Genomic DNA, 18,394 nt, shown 5'->3' on the forward strand with positions numbered 1-18,394 from the left:
ATACATACAAGTAACAGACTACACAACTTAAAAAAAACCCATAAAAATTATAAAAAAAACTTTGGTTTGCTCCCTAAGTGCCTTTCATCACACCTTGCTTTGTTTTCTGCTGATACTTTATATAAATTTCTTCCTGCACAGCTTTTTCTCAAGCCTGGACTACAGAGCTTGAGTATTTGAGTATTCAGTAAATATAGAGTATTTAACTGTGCTTTTAACAAAAACATAATCAATAGCCTCTCCTTTAACCACCAAACATTTTTAACTTTATAATCCACTTTCACACAGATCTTCCTTTATAACAAAATGATGCAAGTGAGGTTACCTTTAAATTTCATTAAATAAACTTTCTAGATTTTAGCTACTGCACTTAATCCAGGATACTGTAATTCTTGTCCTAAGAAGGGTTAAAATATTTTTCAGTCTAATTTATTGCCTTAATCTTTTGTCTGTGTGTAACTCCACCATGCACTTTGTCCACCATGGGCTTGTGAGAACTGTGACTATCCCTCAGCAGGCAAGCAGAGCCAGTCTGCTGCTCATCAGCACTGCTTAGCAATCAGTGGAGAAACACAAATTCTAACCACAGATACATAAAAGCAACTCCAGACGAACCCTGTATTCTGTCCTTGCAACAATACAATTACTTTGTAGGCAAATACCTGTAATACTGAATAAAACTCTTCTGAATCAAAGCCAATTCTCTGCATTAAGTAAAAGTTAAAACTGCGAAGACTACTACTCAAAAAGCTAGGGAAAGCCAGAACAAAGGTTGTCTTCCCTCACACCGTATGTGTACAGCTTTTAATGGTAGTGATTCTCCCCATGACTTCTGCTTTGAGTGAAAGGGTAATTTTTTACCTTTTCCTCCTTCTCCTTCAGTATTTGGCCTCTGATGTTATTTAGCATGTCCTACTGCAAGCCCAACCCTACACACAAAGTCCTGAATTTCCCTCAGGGAGCTCTCATAATCCTACCTGAATACTTCCAGGGCATCTCAAAGTTTCCCTTCTCAACGTCACTAGGAGGCTGTTACTACCATTTCTTTATAATGGAGAAATGAAGGTCACCGGTGCCTGAAGTATCCATTAGTTTTGGCTGCTTAAACTGAGATAACTGTATGCAGAGTCCTTAGCATTTTTATCACGTTTGATGGGCATGCCTACATGAGCAGATTAAACCCTCTGGCAGGCGAACTCAGTTGCCTGTGCCATCATGCTGCCGGAGCATGGCACAGTTAGGACTCTCCTGAATCATTTGCAGGGATGGCTGGAGATTCACCATGCTCCAAGGTCTGCTCCTAGTAAGTGGTTTGCACAGCCATCTGCTTTGGAGCCTAGGTGAGTTTAACCACACACACTGAGGTTACCATGCCAGCTGGCTTGTGCAGCACCAGCCCCTTCCATGGACTCATGCGCAAAACCTTGCTCCAGATAGATTCACATCCAAGCTATTTCTGCATGCCCTAGTCATAAACTTCCTTCCCAAACTTTGCCACAAAAGTTGCACCAAAGAAGGTGGAAATACTACGCTATGTAAGCATGCTGCACTGTCGGATCATGTCCTCCTTGTGCATTTAAAGTGCTGTAAGTAAAGAAGTACATTGTTTATAAAAAAATGCTGTATCATAAGGAACAGGCCCCCAGGAAAGGGGAAAAAATCACTTTGTTCTGATTTTTAAGAGAAAAACTCATTTTTGTCAGAAGATGTCCTTTTGTCAAAACTTGTCAAATTGTTTGCAAGGCAAGACTGTATTAATTCATTTCTTTGCTCTGGAAAGAAATAAAGGAAGTCTTCAACATTTACGTTTATTTAATCTAGATTTCTGTTTATAAATGTAGTGATGTGCTGGGGGTTTTTAAGGTTAAGAAAGCTCTGAATCAAAACAAGACATTTTGAAATTATTGAACAAAATTATTTGAGTGATTCCATTCAATTTTTTTTTTTTGTTTTATTCAGGTCTGGCAATTATAAGATCAATGTTTTTTATCTTTCCAGGCAAAAATGCTCACTGAAATGCAAAAACAATCTGCAGAGATAATTGTTGCATTGGCTAATTTGGCTATTAAAAGTGACTTATTAAAGCGTGACAAAAATACAGGTCTGCAGTCTGTACACAATGTACAGACTTACCAGAAAACAAGGTTTAGCTTTTTGTAAGTGTAACATCAGGGCAGGTTCTGACTGGGCATTAGGAAAGGTTCTTCACAGAGAGGGTGGTCAGACCCTGGAACAGGCTTTCCAGGGAAGGGGTCACAGCACCAAACCTCTCAGAGTTCAAGGAGTGTGAGGACAACACTCTTAGTCATATGGCTTACTCTTCAGTTTTAGGTAGTCCTATGTGGAACAGGGAATTAGACTTGATGATCCTTATGGGTGCCTTCCAATTGGAGATATTCTATGATTCTAACAAGCCTGTGCCCACCTCAGTGCCTGACTCTTGAGGCCTATAACCTGGGATACAGACAGTTAAGAAAAGGTAGAGCGAGTTAGTTGTGACAAATTAATACATTTCTACTGAGTAAACAAATGTTTAGAGCTTTATATGCTGACTCATTTGGTTGTATAAGTCTACTTTTTCCAACTTCCGCTTTGTTGTAATATCTCTGCTACCACAACTCAGCTATCAAACGTCTGTTCTTTGTTTCAAAATATGAAGGCCTACAGTTTCTTAATGGTGAGTGGTAGGATATTTACTAGTAACGCTTTCCTGTTATTTTAGGTTTAAACAAATGGCTGAGGTGATAGCTAAAACTCTGAATAAAAACATCCTGCAAAAATGAGGTGGTCATTATTTCCATTCCCCACCATTACAGAAATCACATCTCATGCAGTCAAGGATTGGCAAGCATTCAGGCAGCTGAATGTCAGGAAACATGTCCAAGTATTCCTGAGCATCGTGTGTATGTCTCAGATTCAGATCTATATGAAGGAACACACGCATGCACACACAGAGGAGAAGTAGCTGAGCTTTCTTTGATTGTCCAGACTACCAGGGACAGCACCTGGGCTCAAGATCCAGGTCCTCAGATTTGGTCCTCAGAACCAAACAGCTAAAACCACTTGAAGCTACGTGGCCTGAAAGGGGAAAGATGGAGCCTGAGACTGTCTCTCCTGTGACAGAGCTTCCCTGCGAGCAATGGCTGGCTCATGCTAGACCATCAGCATGGTCAGAGCCATTGCTGGTGGGTGGCAAACTGCAAAAGAGCTGGGTCCTTCCATGAGCTAAGACCAAACCACGCCTGAACCCTGAGAGCTCTGCTTTCAGCTATGGATGGGTTGGTCTGTGGAAAACAAGATCTTACTTTCAGAATAAATCCTGCAAAACCAGCTCTTGGGGCGTTACTATGGATAACTGGTCTAAAAATGATGATTATTTCTATTTCATGAAAGACCTCACAGATGATTTATTTCTGGTATGTGAAAATTTAAACGCTGGCTGCACAAAGTCTCAGAGATCTGCAGGAAACACTCTAAGATGGGGCCTTTTATAGATGAACTTTTCAAATCGACTAAATCAGTCTGTCTGCTAACTCTCTGTTCTCACCATCTTGAGCACAGAAGTGTCTTTTAGATGGATGAGCTGAAGTTCACCGAGTAGCAGCAGACTCAGAGGCTTTATATGTTCCCTAGGAGCCTTGGATAAGAAAAGCCAGACAGAAATAGGTAAGAACACAAAGACAGAAAAAGAGGGATAGTATAACACATCTGAAATCTTGCAGTCACACAACCTTGGCAGTTTTGGCCTGAGTTTTCTAACTATGCCAACAGCACTTGCAATTACTTACTGCAGCTTGTACTCAAGGTAAAGGCTCATGGGTGGGCCCTAAACTCCAATACTCCTAGACTAGTTGTCTACTACTGTGGACAACTTTACACCAAAAGGCTAAATGCTCTTAAACTCAGAGGATCATAGAACAGTTTGGGTTGGAAGGGACCTTAAATATCATCTAGCTCCTTGACAGTGTCCAGTGTAATTTTACTCCAAGACTCACAATTTAGGACTCAAGTGGCCTCTTTGAGTAGGACCTCACCACAGCTCTGGAGCTGAGAGCTGGGTTTGGAGCACTGAGGATTCAAGTGAGGGATGAATGTGGCTTTGCAGTCTGTCGCAGCACTGAATTAAGATCACCACCAGCGTTTGCTCCAGACCAGCTCCAGTTCTCTGTCTTTCCCTTATTAGCAATGCTCTGCTGTTGGTGCTTGTGACAAGCCTGGCTATATGATCCTTAGAAAATATTCCTGATGCATTCCTGCTTGGTTTAAAAAAACAGTTGCATTTCCATTGCACCCCAGGTTGAAGCATCTCTTGTTTAGGATGTAATTGTCTGTCATGTCTGCACTTTACTATTTATGTTTACAATCGGTTGCTAAGGACTGAGGCATTGCTTTAGCCAAAGATACTGTCTTTCACTGCGTATTTATCCTTCCCTGGAAATTTTAGAGGAGATGAGCTGTCACAGACAAGTACGAGGCCAAATGGCAGATCATTTTCTTTAATTTCAAACAACCAGATATTACAGAAATGTGGTTATGTAAGATCCTTATTTTCAGGGCTAAATCAGACTACATACTTATATCCTGACTAGCACTCTGGATCCACAGTTTTGATGGGTGCTTCCATACAGTTCTTTAAGAATGTACAGGTATTACATATACAGGATACAGTAATAACAATAAATAGATTACTACTAATAAATCAGAGTTTTTAATTGCAATTTATTCATCCATTACTTCTTTTTTTTTATTGCATTGTACTGCATTAAGATGATGGAGGAGGTTGTCAACACATCATCTGCTCTTTTAGGAGGTGCTATTGTAACCAGTTGTCCTAAAACAATTAGTTTTAGGGCTATTCTGAACAAGCTATCTTCTGTAACCCTTCTGTCTTCTACAACTGCCTACCAATAACAGTGCTGCCAACTAGCTGAAAGCACTGAGGAACTTCACAGATGTCTTTTTGTTTTCCCGAAGAAAAGCTTGCACAGTGTGGTACTGAATGATGATTCTACGTTTCTAGAGAGGGAAATATTACACAATATATAATATTATCCTATAGACAAGAGGATGATGTCTGAAGCAATGAGGCATATTGAGAAGGGTCAGATTTTATCTGTCTCTGAATGAAACTGCAGCCAAAACTCTGACGCTTTGTCCAGAATCATAGCATAATGTTTGAAAGGATAAGCATGCACCACCACCATCCTAGATCTACAACTAAGGAAAACATGGTTGTATTCTTAAATGACTTCTTTGGAAACGAAAACATTTGAGTTCAGTTGCTGCCTCTCTCAAAGATTTCACTGTGAGCCATTTCTAGCTGGACCAATCCCACATTTAATCAAGGAAAATTAACAAAAACACCTAGACAACAGATAGGAAGAGATATGGCCAACAACCTCAGTTTGAGATGGGCAGATTTACTGAAGAGATGTGTGCCTCATCCCTGTCACTCTGCCCAGCAGGAGTACAGCCTATGCTCCTGTCTTTGGTGCTTCATGAAAGCATTGATGCTGGAAGGAATGAATCAAAGCCTTGATTTTTGCATGAGTCAATTCTGGCATGTGCCTTTGTATATACCTGGAAATGTCCTCAAGGTCACAGCATCACCAAGTCTTCAGAAAAAGCTTTCAGCATTAAAAATTAAGACAAATTTCAGGCTAGGCTTGATTCTGGAGAATTCATCCCTTCAATGTTTTGAGTTCTTAAACCCTTTTTTTGGGTTTTAAACCCATTTTGAGTTCTTGAATCCCTTGGGAAAAAAAACAAAACAAAACAAAAAAACACCACAAACTACTACTAAAAATTGTTGTGCAAGTCCTATGACAATTTGTCATCTTATTTTGCCATCTGAGACAAGCAGTCATCTGGAAAGCCAAAAACTTTTGAGTCCTGACCTTATCTACAGTGTTTTGGTTAGGGTACAGCTGGGTAAGGGAGAGCTGCTCTCAGGAACTCCTGTTTAACATTGTAGAGAAGAAGCTACACTTCGTTTTCATACTGACCTTTAGTCCTACCATTAGTGGAAACAGCATAAGTTTTGGAAAGCAGAATGTCAAGCCTAAAGGCAGCTGATACCACGAATGTTGACATTTTTCACCCACAAACTGACCTAACAATAGAAAAAAGTTAAGGGCTCACTATCATGCCCAGCCCCATGCTGCTGTTGCTATAATTCTGAAATCAAAACAGGCTAAAAGGAAAGTTTTTATAAAACTGCCTCTATAAATTAATTTATTTACCTCTATCAAGCCAAAATGTATTTTTGAAAGCCACAGCATCCTCTTAAAAAATGTGCTTCATCAGAGCTATTAGTTCAGGGTTTCTAATATAAAACATCCAAGACCGAAGTTCAAAGATGGGTTTGGGAACCTCTGAGGCAGGTCAGAAGAAGACTCCTGTCCAAGCTCAGTGCATAAGCAGGATCAAAAGGGACACAACTCACCCACATGATATTGAGAGCCTCAAAACCTCCTCTTATAAGAGGCATGTAAAGCATGGTTTCAGTTCAAAAGAACTGAACAAGGTCCACTCTTTTCAACACACATCTTGAGTTGGTGCTAACAACCTACTCATGTAATTGGCAGGTTATTAAAAATTCACCCAAGGACCACGTTCATGCCCAGTGACTCAAACCTGCAGTTTGGATTTTGTAGGCTACTGCTGTATCAGTAACCCCCAGGATGGCTGCTGGGATGGAAAAAACTCTTCCCATTCCTTTGGAACACGAATGAGGCAGCCAGCATTTAGAAAGGAACAGTCATGAGCCTGTAGCGGGGTATGAATAGTTCTTTGGCTGGGGTGAACCTTGGATTACAAAAGGTGAAATATATTTTTTGCATCATGTTTATCTAAGAAAGGCATAAAAGCTTGATTTTTCTCAGTGAGTACCCTAACCACAAGGCTACCGAACAAAAGCCAGACATTTTTGCCTCTACTACATGATTTAGAAAGACATTGGAGCAGTCAAATATTCTCATCCCTTCTGTAGCTCAAGGGTAGCAGAATATACCCAGCACTGCTAATGCTACTTTAATGACATGTCTAAATAGGGACTAAAGTGGCTATCGATAGCCAGGTACCCAGCACTGTTAATGCTACTTTAATGACATGACTATAATAAGGACTAAAGTGGCTATTGGTAGCCAGGCTAGTCCTGAATATAAATTCAAGCACAAGGCCTACCCAGTTGAGAAATTTACTCTATGTCAGCAAGAACGAGAATGAAGAAAGCATGAGATGGAAATATTCTAGTATGCAAGACCTTCCAGATGGCACTGCTGTCAAGGTAGATCAACTCTGTGTGCTATTAATCTCAGCAACCACTGGATAAGCACGTACAATAGTGTCATTCATAGCTTTGAGATTCAAGGCTAATTAGGCCAGTTCAATGTTTTGAGTCTGCTTAAATACATTAGTGGGATTCTCCTAGCTGCTGCTGCCTGCCAGCACTTTCTGCTCAAATTGTCTCTGGATCTCTCTGGTATATGTAAATTTACACTGAACTTATGGCTGTAAGTTATAGCAGCATCATGCAGTCATTTGAGTGTATGTACAGCTGATCTGAGGTCATCAACCCTGAGTGTATGTACAGCTGATCTTAGGCCATCAACCTCATTTACCTTGTAGGTAAACCAAAACCTTACACTTTTAAGAGGGCAAAAGACACAACTGAAAAGTCTGTAAAAAGCAGCATTATGGCCTCATTTTAAGTTGATGAGTTTGGTTGCAATTTTTACTTCTATGTATTAAAAATGCAGCTAATTTTCTCAAAGTTAACTACTGGTAAAAAGTACTGTGAAAAACTATTTTATGAGCTGCCTTGAGATGTGTTATTAATGCTCTCAGGCAAATTTATTCTGTATTTGGATTGTACAGCCATAATTGATTTCTCTTTCTTAACTTGTTGGGCAATCAGGGGGAGAAGCTCATCTCCAGTGTCATCAAAGAAGATTATGTTTGAGAGCTTTGTTCGGTTAATTATCAGCACAGCTTTGCATTCATTTCCTTGTTACATGGTTTTACCTGAAGGGCTGATGTTTATTTCCTAATAAGCTAATACCAAAATATAATGGCAGCATGAAGAATACCCTGCAATAGCAAGCATGACTTCCCAAGGAGAAGCACTGACCAGCATAAAGCCTTCTCCAGAAACAAGTACTGGTGCTGTGCTAAGAGAACTGCTTGCCCCCCACACCCCATCTAGGCTTTGTTCTCACACAATGTTGCAGTGTACTGTGGTTCCCCTGTCATGGGGAAGGTAAATAGGTAGATTGCCATGGTTCTGTGTAAAGACTACAACTGCTGCTTATCACAGCCTACTCCTAAATACTCAGAGCTGCATTATGCCAGCATGACATATATTATTTATTAGCTAATATATTGTTGTTCTGACTCTCTTGCTGCTGCCAGCAGTGATGCTACTGACTACTCTTTATAGTCATCCGGAGAAGGAAGAGGGCCGTACAGAAGCCAGACACCTAAGTCACAGCTGATCTACCATTACGGCTAAATATAGATTTCCTGCATTAGAAACAAATAAATTAAAAACCCCACCAATTTTAGTGGCCTAAGACTTTTCCATTACTGTTTCCATATTGCTTATGCGGTCACCATAATCCATGAGCAGGTGCATTCAAAATAATACTCATTATTTACTGATGACGCAGTTAACATCATATTTTCATGCTGGTGGAAAAAAAAGAAGTAGCTCCTTAGTTTAAAAATTACTCCGTTTGCTCCAGCCTTCCAGCCTTGGAAGAAGGAAATGCATTGAACAGTAAACAAGTGAAACTACAGGAGGACATCAATGTGCAACTTGTACTGAAGTTTCTGCATGTGCTCTAACAAGCACCAGGCAGGAAAGACAAAAAGCAGAACAGCCTTTGCAGTCCTTCCAGCTTTAAAGGAGTAGTTTTAAGCTTAATAGATTTAAAATATCTTGGCTGATGCATATTATATCTAAGGCTTTTATGGTATTTAGTGATCTGGGAAGCTATACTGGGACTGCAGTTATACCTATAGCTAACCCAGATAAGAAACTTCCAAGCTCTATTCAATAAAAAATTGAGTTGTTCAGTTTCTCGTTTCAATTTTTATATTTAATCACACAATTGAACATATATGCATTTTACTTAGACTGATTATTACGGTATGCAATATATCTAAAATGCCAGAATACTCAAAATAATGAAATTCTTTCCAAATCCTTCCCATATAGCCAGAGAATTATAGATAAACATAGGAACCTATGGGGTTGTACAAAAGTCTGTATTTACAATAGGACAAAGATCTAAAAATCTAGTCTATAATGTCCCATGCTATTCATTTTCACAGTATCCCATAGAACACTGCTTCATGATTTTGAGATCTCTGCAATTAAAAATTGAAAATTTATTTTGATTTACAGTTAAAATTATCATTAGGAAGTAGATCCTCATTTCTACCTGCTAAAATGAGAACTAAAACAACATTTCTCAAAGATTTATTATAAAATCCAAGCAATGGAATTCCCAGTGGCACTACCTCAGCAGTAACTGTAAGAGAAAGACGCCACTTACTTATGAGAAATAAAAAATATTTTCTCTTAGGGTGTTCATATCCTGATAAGAGTAGAAACAGCACAACTCAACAAAGTAAACAACAGCCTGTTTTTATCATTCACCCAAGTTTATAGTGTTCATACAGCTATTAGGTAAAAACCTTATTTCTAAAAATGAAAAGAAGACTCCTATAGCAATACTATAAAAAAGGGAAAGAACTTTCAGAGGCAATTGCTATTTAACTCCCAAGAGCTGTGAGCATATAGTTGCTGGGTCAGAAGGTATTATGCAATAACACGATGAGTTAACAGAAATTACCTCTGAAAACATCCCAAAAAAATCACTTTTAGAACGCATGTATGTCTACTCTGATGAAGCTGAAGTGCCTCGCAACTTTTAGCATTCCCTTTTCTGGCTCCCAGCTTTCCCTCCTGGTCTCGGCTTGTTCAGAGCAGCAGGTCTGGACTCTGGAAGAGCAGACACCTTTAGAGGGGTCTGCAGCAGTATCCCAAAGCACCACCACCCTTCCAGTCACTGTCCCCCTCTCTGGAAACTTCACCTCCCATTCATTCACTCCTTTCCTCTAAACCATGCAAAGCTGAGACCAGAACAGCCTCTCCCTAGTGTGATGTTTATATAAGAACAACATACAGAGTAAAACACAGACTGAAACATCCTCAAGCAGGTAGCTTTAAATATAGTAGCGCCATGAAAACTATTTTACCTGTACATGTAGTGACATGAAGCTCAAGGAAGTCACATAAGATCAAGATTTTTTTCTAGAAGTCACAGTAGCAAGCTGTTTGGCAGAATCCCAAATGCTGGCAAGAAAGCTATCGTAAATCCCGACTCCTAGGTTTGCCTTGAATGGCAAGCCAGAATTTGCCAATTAACTTGTACTTACAAAAAAAGGCTGAGCACGAATAAATAAATACATAGGATATGGTATCATTACGGCAACGGGACATTTCAGAATGCTGAAGCCAATGGAAATGCTCAGGCTGAAGCATACTGATCCAAACAGCACTTCTCCCTCATCTCGAGATGAAGATGTTTTTGTTTTTACTGTCTGCATATGTCTGAATGAGGACAACCTGCTGAGCAACAGTGACAGCGTCCAGCTGAGAAAGAAGGAGGCGAGAGGAATTTGAACGCTGTTGTGAGAGCTGCCTGTGGAAGCATCATTAAAATAAATAAATAAAGAAAGAATACAAAACCCAAAATCACAACAAGGCAGCTGCAAGTCCGAAGAAGGCTGTGCGAAAAGATGATTTATCAGTTGTTTGAGTGGAAAAGACAGCAGCGTTAAGAACCAGCAACAAACTTTTCTTGTGTACTGCACCTCATCTCTCTGGTAAAGATTTCCAGAGCTCTCCTAGGACATCTTGGGTGATCCCAGAGCAGGCAGATCTCACAAGCAGCATGTACTCACTCACGCTGCTCCCCTCCAAGTTTCTAGTAAAACTCCCTGGGAAGGAGGAATGTACCCCAGGCTTGGTTGGACACTTAGTTCCTCAGACCTTGCCTAGCCTCTGAGGCTTGGTGCTAGCTCGGCACTAACTTGGATATGGCTCACCAGCTGAGCAAACTTGAACTCTTGAATGTTTTTAAAGTAAAACCTCACCAGACAGGCTTTTCCCACTCCTAAACCAGCCCAGCCACACTGCTGTTCTTCCTTTTCTAAACCAATCCTGGCAGCTCCTCAGAGCTACAGGATGGGACAGGATGGGGTCACTGAAATCCTTTGCTTAGGTGTCCTTTCAATAGCAAGGTCTCGAAGACTCTGTATTTGTTAAGGAATGTTGCCTCCACCTGATGCTACTGATACTTTCCTTTTTACACAAACACGTAAAAAGAGACAATTTTGGCAGTGATGATAGAGGTGGTCTCATCTGCAACGAGTTAAAATGCCCAAGAAACCACAAATATACCACTTATTTGTATCTTAATCATTATGTAACTTGAATGAAGTCCAAGACCTGCTATAAATATGGAGAGTACATACATAGCTTATAAACAAAGGTCTACCTTCAGCTGGGCAGTGAAATTCTGATAGAAGAAACACTGGCTGGCTTGTGGAAACCACACAGCTAACATGCTTTTTTATAAAGAGCTTTGGATTTTAAATCTAGGGGACTGACAGAACGCTACATATCTACAGGAAACATATATGCAAGTATATTTCAGACTAGCACAATGCTACAGTTTTTTCTTTTCGACAGGGGATTTTTCAGTCCCCGCGTAGATGGTGTAATTCAAATGACAACTATCTACCGAGAATGCTGAGGGTTTCTATCATCAGGTTCCCACAAGCGCTATTAGAGCATCGGAAACAAATGACGAGCCTTTATCTTTAAAGCTCACCCACGGCAGGAGGTAGAATACTACGAAATGTCATTTCCCCCCACCCCCCTCCGCCTTCAGTAGCTCTGAAGGAACGAAAATACAAGCCGCGGTTTCCAGAGCACTCCAACGTTAGGGCTGCGTTGCTCTCCCTCCAACTGATCCCGCTACATGGGGAGAAACCCCCGTGTGGGTCCGGCCCCTCCCGGGGGGCTCTCCCCGCTTCGCCGGGGGCGCGCAGCGCGGCGGGGGCGCGCCCGGGGCTCCCGGGGCTCCCCGAGGGAGAGTCGCGCTCCCGGCCCGCCGGGGCCAGCCGGCAGCTTTCGCCTCCCTCGCAACTCCCATCACGGGGAGAGGCGAGGATGACTCGGTCTCTCAAGAATATACACAAATAGAACCCGAAGGCAGCCGCCGGTGGAAGAGAGGTGCCCGTCTCTTACCTTGCTCTGCGGGCGGCCGGGGCACCGCCGGGGGCTGGAGGAGGGATTCCCCGGCGCTGGCAGGGGCTGCGCGGGCTTCCCCGAGCACTGCGCGGCCGCCAAAGCCACGGCGAGAGGTTTGTTTTGGTCGCTCCTTACCGGGGAGGATTTTGTTCTACATTCCCGGCTCCACATCACCGCCCCCCCCAGCACGGAAAGGACCGGGGGTGGAAACACCACGGCAAAGGCATCTCCCTCCTACCCCCGGAGATGGAAAGCCGCCGAGCAAGCAGCGCGGCGAGCGGCTGGGGTGGCGGGCGGAGAGCGGGGGGGGGAGACCGCGGGAGGAGAGGGGGAGATAAAAGCCGACCCCGCGGTGCCCTCGCCCCACTGTAATCCCCGGCTGCATGCGAGCTGCCGGCTGCCGCCGCGGCCGCCCGTGTCTGCGGCTGTGCGCGGCGGAGGGGTGGGGGGGGGGGGGGGCACGGCCGCTCCCGGACGGGGCACGCGGGGCTTCCCCCGCACCCCCTCCGCGCCCCCCGCGCCGCCCTCCGCCCGGCTGCTAGCACACCCTAGCACCGCGCCCGCTGCTCGCTCACTGGCCGGGCGGGGGGTGCGCACACACATGTGCAGGCAACACAGACACTGTACAAATGCTACAGTCAAGGGATACGCACACTCATGCACATGCATGCATACACACGTACACAGCTAACCAACCGCGGTGCGGGATGTGCGCACACACATGCACAAACACACAACCCACGCTACCCTCCCTCAGACAGGGGATCCCCCACTCAGGCAAGGGTTCACCCACATTAACACTCCCAAATGGAATGAGCACACCCCTTGAGACCTCCCCACACACCTCCTTCACAGACAGGGAACGTATACACACACACTTCCATATATTACCTTCCTCCAACACACATAACCTCCCCACACCACCTTGTCCTGTCAGTGGTACACACACTGCACCATCCCTCTCGTCTTGTCTTTTCCCCTTCCCCAGCCCAGGCAGGGCATAGCACACAACACACAACTCATGACACAGGGGTGTTCCCCAACTCCAGCTGACAACCTGACAGCCGCAGCCCAGCCTTGCTGTTGGCAAGCAGGGGGCTTGCCGAGGGCAGAACCCACCGGCAGAGGAGCAGTGCCCGGGGGTGAGTCAGGACCCTTCGCAGGATGGGTACTCACACAGCTCTGTCATCAAGTCTTGATGGGGTAGCAAACTGCTATCAAGGCTTCAGCTACCCCTGCTGCCTCTTCCTCCCTCCCATAAGGTTTAATAGTTCTTCTTTATTGCTTTTTAATGGGAAGTCCTTCATCATTCCCAATATTGGAAGGAAGACTCTCCCTCATTCAGTGTTGCCCCTCTATATTTTAGGTATCAGATTAGAAATCTGTTCTCCTTTTCAAGCTCTCTTCTCTTTCTTATGTTTCATAACAATTCCTCAGTAGCTTTGCCCTCTCTGCATTGTGTTGCTTAGGCTTCATCTCATCCTATAGCTCTGAGATTCTGCCTTCAGTGTTGCACATTTCACTGCTGGGATGAAGGCTTTCAACACAGTGTTTATCAGCTTCCTTTTTTTTTAATTCAAAGACCTCCTAATTCTTTTGAAAGCCATCCAAGAAACAGATTGGGCAGTATTGCCACCATGATATCAGTTGCAACCAACTGAAAATTAGGTAAACTTTGAATGCTCGTTTACTGTATTAATTTCTCCCCATTTTATGTATTTCCTTGCCCACTAGCTTGGAAACAGATAGATTCTGTGATTTTTAAAAGATGACCGTCTTCTCCTGGCCTTCCTTCTGAAGTTTTCTAAATGGGTACCACAGTAGTGAAAGTCCTAAGTGATGCTGATCTTAAGGTTAGTTTTCCATGGAAAACTCTGGGAGAATGCACTTTGTCTGAAACCTGGACATCTGTGACATAAACATCCATGCCTGTGATACACAGCCTACTCTACCCTTATGGTCAGTCAGGGAAATTCTCTTCCTTAGGTTATGTATGATCAAGCTCCATAGCAACCCGTCCCTCTCCTCAGCTACTCCCCAGCTGAAATATAGGTATTTATGTGTTCCATACCTTCCCTCACTTCTGTGCTTATGTGTCTGTGTGTCTCATTACTAATTTTTGAACCCAATGATCATTTTCAGCTGAATGCAAGAGGTGGCCAACACTCCTAAAGACAAATTCCTACAAATTTAAGAAAACGAAAGCAGTTGAGTGAAGAGGCTTGCTAGGCATCCCTTTGTGCACAGAGCATGGCAGCAGTGGCAATGAGGAGTTCATGTGCTGTTACGTACCTCAAAATCTGCATGTATATGTCACATCAGTGAGAACAGTTCAGCTGGAGTTTGTCTTCTCTCAGTCATTGCAGCCAGTAAAGCCCATGAGATACAGCTGTAGGAAATCAGAGTTCATTCACGTGGATGCTCATGAAATAGTAGGTTCTGAGGAACTCCAGTGCTCCTCTACTGCTTTCCATGATACATGTCTGTTTCTATAAAACACATGGAAGTGTTTTATAGAAACAGACTATGTTTTTGTGAGATTTTAATATTTGATTTTTCAGTATTTTGATAAAGGGAGACTCTCTTATTTCTGTCTCAGGCACACACACTAATAGAACTTGCTTGTCAGAAGGAGCAGTCAATTGGCAAGTTCCTGCAGTTCTCCAGCTATGCCGGTGTGCATGCTGTGTAGACACTGCTCCAGAATAAGCAATTGATCTGCTTCAAACAGGAGGAATTATTCTGAAATAAAATTTTCTTTATTGAGCTAGTGAGTCCAGAGTAAAAATAACTTTATTCTGGGAAAGAATTTTGCACAGAGGCACATTATCACATTACCTAGATACATGTTTACGTCATTGGATCTACATTATTCAATTTTCCGCCACAAACAAATGCTAACTGTTCTTGGCTCACTCCTTTTCTAAGTTTGGGGCTTTTCTGTTCACAAAAACTCATCTTCTGTTCTTACACCAGTGTGTTTGGAAGTTGAAGGGAAGCCTTTCTGGTTCCTCAATTTACCAGAAAAAATTGGCAAAATGTGTGGGCATGCTGCCAGTGTCTGGCAGACCATGTGGGAAAGATTTCCTTCAGAGGAGTTTTGCTTCGCTTGGTTAGATAAGGGGAAGAAATAAATACCTTGAATAAAAGAGAAATCTCTTTCCTACCAAACTTTTTGTTGCAGGAATATTTTCCCTCATTACAGTGGTGTTCTTCAGAGCACCTTTTATCAAGACCAGCCTCCTAAACTTGATAGACCTATTCCTTCTCACTTCATGCCTGGTTTTTGTAGACAAGCCCACTAGGTTTCTGTGAGGCAGTGCTTCCCAAATGCCTTCCTGACGTGAGAGGAGAGGACGAACAGAGGAAGGCAGGGATGGAGGAAGATGGGCAAGCATTTGGAAAGGTATAGTTATGTGATATGCAGCAGGAGGATCATTCAAGGTCATAAGCTAACTGTTGCAAGAAATAATTGTGTTCTCCACTACTGACCGTCTTGGCCACAGCAGTGGATTCATGTGACCCACACATTCTCTTCTTTTTGAAGAAAAAAGGGTGGATTTGTGTTTGTCAGGGCCCTGAAGACCCTACCAGGGCTACTGGCCTTGCCCAGCTTCCCCTGGGGGCTCCCCCAAACCCTGCTCGTGACCAAGGACCCTATTTCAGCTCAACCCATTTCTTTCAGTCCCTATCCCACCAACACTTGATAACACTTCTCTGTGAAGAAGGGAATGATCCTCTTACAGGCTGGCTTAATGGCTATTCCTGAGTTGTAGGAATAGATATTACAATAAGTAGCAGCAACAGGTGGACTGCTGTCATCAGCATCGAAGTTGACTTGTCTGTCTAAATAAATCATTGACCATTTTCCTGAGTGTAAACATCTTAGTTACTGCAAAGCCAAAATGTAATGTCAGGTGGTCTGGAAGTGTATCCCAATTTCCCACTGATGAGTCCAACAAATGGCAAAAAAAAGAAAGTTCTGCTGTAGAAAAGCAAACCCCACCCACTGCCCTTTCTGTCACCCAAGACCATTTGATAAAAAACAAGTCAAACAAAGGCAGTTTCTTTGCCAAGTCTAATATTGTCTTAAAATAAATCACACTGGAAATAGCATCTGGCAATAGCATAGCCCACCACAGTTCAAACCAAGTCTGGTGTGCATTAGGAACTCCCTGAGTCATGGAATAGCTTTTGATGCTTCTTAATGAGAAGTTTGGGTTTGTTTTGTGTTTGGTTGTTTGGTTTGTTGGTGGGGTTTTTTCCCCTCTTTTTCAGGTTTTAATTTTCTTTTATTAGATTTCTCCAGCTCAGAATAACTGCAGCATACTTTCTCCAGGTCTTGGGTTCTAGAGGGACTCCTGGAAGGGTCTTCAGCTCTTCCACAGGATGCAGTGGGACAGCAGTCTCACTGGTGTTTAAAGGCTATCTTGTAGACACATCTAGGGGCTGGGTATCACAAAACCAGCAATGGAGGTGAGCAAGAACACAGCCAGGAAAGACAGGTTATAGGCAAGATACCATTATCAAATTAGCCACAACTTGGGTGAGTTTTGCAGGGTTGGTTTTGTTTTGTTTTTTTTTTTTTGGCTGCTTATAAAAATGGATTCATTGTTCCTTTCTTCTCTGGGTGAAAGTTTACTATTTATTATTATTATTATTATGGACAAATCTACACAAGAAAATAGTAATTGCTGTCAGGGCTGAAATCAATTGTAGACACGACAAAACACGAACAGAAAACAAACTTGAGCTGAACAAAGGCATATCAATATGGTTACAGTTGAATCAGAGTTCTAAAAACCTGACCTATTTCAAATTTGGGCATCTCCTCATATGGAGGAGTTAAACAGATAAAATTTACTGTTTGAGTTTTGTGTCAAGCAGACAGAAGGCCTGCTGAGCGGCTCCTGGCGCTTCAGCCTGCAACACTGGGATATGGGGCTCTCCTTAGTGTAATAAGATGGTGATGATTTCCACGAACACAGTATTTTTTTAACCTCCTGTAATGGGTTACTTTAGCTTATGTTTTGATAAAAAAATAAATAAAATGATAGTTTGTAATGTAATCTTCATAGACTTTTTTTTAAACATGAGCTGAATGTTAATCCTCTCTGTCAATTAAAATGTTATCTGGTGTTATTCACAGACCTTTAAACTGGGATCTCTTATTTTGGCCCCACGCCAGATCACAACTTGAGAAATGATTCAGCTTTACTCATTAGCTCCAGGTAGGTTATGCCCGGTTATGGCCCAGGTTTAAACTTGCTCAACTATTGCTTTCTAGAAGTTGCAGTAGCTTGGTCCAAGTTTATGACAAAAGGGCAGTCAAATAAAACCTAATCTTGTCACTCTAAAGACCTGATTATTTCCTGATTATATTATATAGGGAGAGCCAGGGGATGCTTATACAAAAGGTATACTTAGCATGAGGCTTGTCTAGCTTTGAACTCTGCAAGCTTTGCAGTGCCAAAATGTTTTTCCCTAAATACCATCTCTGAGGAGATGGCTTTTGTGTCTTTGGAAGCATTCACTGCATCTTCTACAGTGCTTGCTGCTGTGGTGTGTAGCACTGAGCAGGCAGGTAGGGCTGACAGCGTTGGCTTCTTCGCCTTCCCTGGGGAGGCAGAGCCACACAAGCAGAGGTCTCCATTTCCAGGAGGGCTGTTATGGAAGAAACATTTTCTGATCTCCGTTGAAGGTCTGTGGTACCTGTCTGGGGTTTATGCAGCAGACAGCAATTTGGCTGCCTTTCCTCAGTCTGTCTAAATGGGAGTCAAGATTTTCAGGCATTTTGCTTCAGATTATTTCTGCTGTGTGTCAAATATGATTTAGTGATAATTAAAAGTATTTTGTCACAATAATTTCCACTAATGCTGAAGGCATTTTTTGAACAGGTTGAAGCTGAAGGAAAATGGCAAGGACTGGAAGAAGGGATGTTCAACAGCCACTCAGAATTACCAGCTAAATACCTCTCTTTATTAGCAAGGGAGAATGAAACATGCAGGAGCAGAGGATTTTGCAATAGGAAGAAGCTGGTTGCAGAGAGAGGAGGATCAGACTGTG

General features: G+C 42.6%; 1 protein-coding gene across 2 annotated transcripts in view; it reads right to left on the bottom strand.

Annotated features, from left to right (window-relative positions):
• The window catches only part of KCNB2 (potassium voltage-gated channel subfamily B member 2), a 190,048-nt gene extending 177,245 nt beyond the window's left edge, over positions 1-12,803 (bottom strand). The window contains exon 1 of one of the 2 annotated variants that reach the window (XM_061448292.1): positions 12,326-12,803. The gene's annotated coding sequence lies outside the window, so the exon portion shown is untranslated. Of the gene's footprint in view, positions 1-10,266; positions 10,653-12,325 lie in introns of those variants that run through there. The other variant, XM_061448293.1, reaches the window with a different exon arrangement.
• Between the last annotated feature and the right edge of the window lie 5,591 nt (positions 12,804-18,394).

The sequence above is a fragment of the Pezoporus flaviventris genome, unplaced genomic scaffold (genome assembly GCF_033815535.1).
Source record: "Pezoporus flaviventris isolate CSIRO_AGI_PZ_B2104156 unplaced genomic scaffold, CSIRO_AGI_Pfla_v1 ptg000007l, whole genome shotgun sequence".
NCBI lineage: Eukaryota > Metazoa > Chordata > Aves > Psittaciformes > Psittacidae > Pezoporus > Pezoporus flaviventris.